Here is a 3990-nt window from a genome sequence, read left to right as displayed (position 1 = left end):
GTTCCAAAAATTGTCCAAGGAGTTATTTAACATTTTTTGGAATGTTCAAGGACTTATTTGTTTCCAAAAATTGTGCAAGGACTTATTTGTTTAAAAAAATTGTCCAAGGACTTATTTAACATGTTTTGGAATGTCCAAGGACTTATTTGTTCCAAAAAAAAGTCTAAGGACTTAATCATTTCAAACAAGAAAGTCTATTAATTTTTATTGTACTTTTTCCTTATTATAATATAATAATACTATTAATTTTAGTTTATAAAAGGCATCTCTAAAAGTTAATTTTCATAATTACTGGATATATACCGGTGCAATGTAATGTCTACCAGTTTCGTTTTTGAAGTTGAGAATTCTGTGTCTTTAATCATGGTTCATTCTTTGTTTTATTTCTTATCTCACGATTTTAATTTTATGGTTGTATATGGTTTTGAGATTATAATAAATTCGGGTTTGTAGGATACAACAAATGTCCGATTGTTCTAATGGAATACTTTATAAAAATTAAATTCATAGGATCTTATCTGAATATTTTAATAAGTTTACACGACGCTTTTGAACATCTTAACAATTTTTTTAGGACACTTATGAAATTAAGTGCCTATTAGCCCTTTGATATAACAAATATTTGAAAAAAAAACTCATAAAAAGTTTGTTAAGACGTCTAAAAGTGTTGTGTAAACTTATTACAACACTCTTAGATATGACATATGCGTGTATTATCCTATAAGCTTAGTTTCTATAAAGTAGTTTATTAGGACACTTAAACATTTTTGGTGTCTTATAAAGCCGATTTTGTTATAATGAGATAGTCAAAGATTAATCAATTTGATATATGTTTAATGTTGTATAATGCCATATTGTTAGGCCATATTTGGCAAACATAAATTTCTTTATAAGCTAACTTGTATTTTGGAATAATTTACATTTTTTAGTCCATGTTGTTTGTTAAACATTGTGATTTTCGTCTCTCTGGTTTAGAATCTGCGATTTTCATCCATCTGGTTTGTTATTCATTATCGTTTTTTGTCCTTCTAATTTACAATTTGTTTTGTTCCGGTCCTTGTCGTTTGCAATTCTTTACTATTTTGGCCGTTTGTATTTAAAAGATAAGAATTAATTCAGAGATGAAAATAACAATAAATTATAAACCATAGATACAAAAATCACAATTTCTAAATCACAAGTATGAAAATGGAAATTATTAGTAAACCACATAGACAAAAATTGTAATATGCTTTATGGAAGGGTAAAAGTTAGTTTATGTTTAGAGTTACGGATTTGGTCCCTGTGGTTTACACTTTCTATCCACAGTGATCCCAAAATCAAAATAAATACAGATTTAATACTCCTGGTTGACATTTTCGCACTCATTGAGTCCCTCTCACCAACGACCTACTAAATCCCTTCCTTAATGAAAGCACGTGCCCCTCACATGAGGGGCAATTTCATCCTTTTGGCTTTTCCCTCTCTTTTTAATGCATATCCAATGATTCATTTAACTCTTACCTCATTTTCTTCCTTCTCTCACCCGATTTCTTCTCCAACCTTCTTGAAAAAGACCAACATTTCACAAACGATGACTTGATGTCAATGTGGTGCAACTGGTATCATTAAAACTTCATGGAGGACAACAAATGTAGAACGACACTTCTACTGTTATTTAAGAATGGTAACAGTTTTTTTCATTTTCCCATTTTTGTGGTTTCCCCTAACTATTAGAATCCTTGATTTTGATTTTGAAAGGGAAGAAGTTGTGGATTCAATAGAGCAATGACTATAATTTATTGGTTATTGAAATCTATAATAACCCTTTCCTCTCTCTCAGTGATTTGATGATGATCCATTTTACCTTACGAAGTGTACTATCTTTGTATTTAGTTTCAGCGATCATCACTGAGTCTGTTTAGTAATCGCTGAACATGTATTGTAATTCCTTCAGAGGACCAATATCCTTCAGGAAGACAAAACTCACACCACAAAACCTTCAGCAATATCGAATATATAAGCTAAAGATAGAGACTAGCAAGTTCGTGATCTGGAGCGGTTTTCAGTGATAACAAGCCCGTCTACACAAGTGTGAAATCTACTCAAGATCGAGCGAACACTGAAGAAACCTCAGCGTTATTCCAGTGTCAACGTTTAGATGAATCTTGTTGAACAAGATTAGTTTTTGTCTTGTCTTTCTGCACATAAAGGAAAAACCCTTACCTTTTAAAGTAAAATACTGTACGGAGTCACTCTATTGTCTCCAAGCGTGCTTACCTACTTTATAAAAGACACTATTCATATATGGTCAAAAGCCTGTATATCTACAACAAAGGACAAACTCACCTCTTAAAGCTTGCCACGTGCTTTTGTACCATTTGGCTTGCATTTAAAGCAATGGGTATAAATAGCTGAGAAGTTCTCTTTTCCCAGCAAGTCTTCGTCTTCTCTAGCTAAAGACTTCCATTATAACAAGTGAAGAGCACAAGACCTTCTTAACTATTTCTTTTAATAACTCTTTTCTTTATTGCTATCTGTAACTTGTGTGTATCTTTGATTGTTTAGATAAGTTCTGTATCATATCTCTTCCGCAAACAATTTGTAAAAATCTATATTGATCTTCTTTATCAATATAAGTTTTTTAAAAGTGAAAGCTGCTGTGTTTGTATTCATCCCTCATTCTACAAATTGTTACCTATAAACTCTTGTAGATCCGGCTGAGACCAACAAGTGATATCAGAGCACTGTTTATTTTAGTGTTGTATTGTTGTTTTATTATCTCTTTTTTCTAAGATAATTTATTTACCTTTCAAATGACTTTGCAAAACTGTTGATCCTAGCCGGATCTACAAGAGTTATAAGTAATCAGTTTGTAGAAGGGGGGGGGGGATGAATACAAACACAGAAACTTTCACTTTTAAAATTTGTATATTGATAAAGAAGATCAATACAAATTTTACAGATTGTTTGTGGAAGAGATAGGGTAAATAAACTTATCTGAATAATCTAAGGATACACACTATTACAAAGATTTCCTGTAAGAAATAAAGACTTATAAAAGTGTTCTTCACTTGTTCAAAGTGGTTCTTTCTCTTTAGAGAGAGAGAGAGAGAGTAGTGAGAGAAATAAGTTCTTAGGTAAGTTTCTTAGAGAGTAAGATATAAGAAGTGATAACTGAGCGGAGAGTAAATCAGAAGGTACAGAACACGTGTCAAGCTTTTGGAGGAAAGCTTGTCCTTTGCTACAGTGAATAGTCCTATCGTTGTTCATGAGAAGTCATCTTTTCATAAAGTAGGTAAGCACAATAGAGTCAGTTGAGTGGCTCCGTACTATACTATACTCTAGAAAAGGTATGGGTTTTTCTTACTCTTTTTAGGCCACCTTACATCTTCAAAGGTTTGTCTTTATTTTTCATATCGTGGATTATTCTTTAGTTTGAAATTTGGATGCTTGACGCTAAGTAGTCGCTTGTCGTGAGTAAGCTTCTTTTGAAACATGATATCATCCTCCTATCACATGTGTGCAAGTATCCTTGCTCTAACATCTTCAAAGGTTTCAGCTGCATATTTGGTTAAATCCAAATATAATTGCGACTCTTCCTCTAGTCTTCTTTTGCAGGCATCGATTGCTGCTTTCTGTCGCAATTACGTATATTAATCATCTCATAATTCAAATGATTATAATAACTACACACAGATTCACCGAGTTTTTGAGTAACCTATTACATGTTACTGGTTTGTTTCTGTTGGGTTACGGGATCTCAAGCACAACGAAAAATAAAACCGTCACCCTCCAAGGACCCATACGAACCAGAATAAATCGGGTGTTTCGAAATTATACCACACAGTTAGCGAGACTTTGAATCACAGCAACAAACAAAGCTTGATGCCTCCACGGTATCCACGTGAACAATCCGAATCCTTTGCCTTCTCGTGATGCTAGTCACGGTTTCAAAACTTAGAAAAGAAAAGGGAGCATATTGTTGTAGGTGGTTTTTAGGAGAGAAAA

Source organism: Cynara cardunculus, unplaced genomic scaffold, assembly GCF_001531365.2.
Source record: "Cynara cardunculus var. scolymus isolate 2C unplaced genomic scaffold, CcrdV1 Un_Scaffold_347, whole genome shotgun sequence".
Taxonomy (NCBI): Eukaryota; Viridiplantae; Streptophyta; class Magnoliopsida; order Asterales; family Asteraceae; genus Cynara; species Cynara cardunculus.
This window is presented reverse-complemented; position numbering follows the sequence as displayed.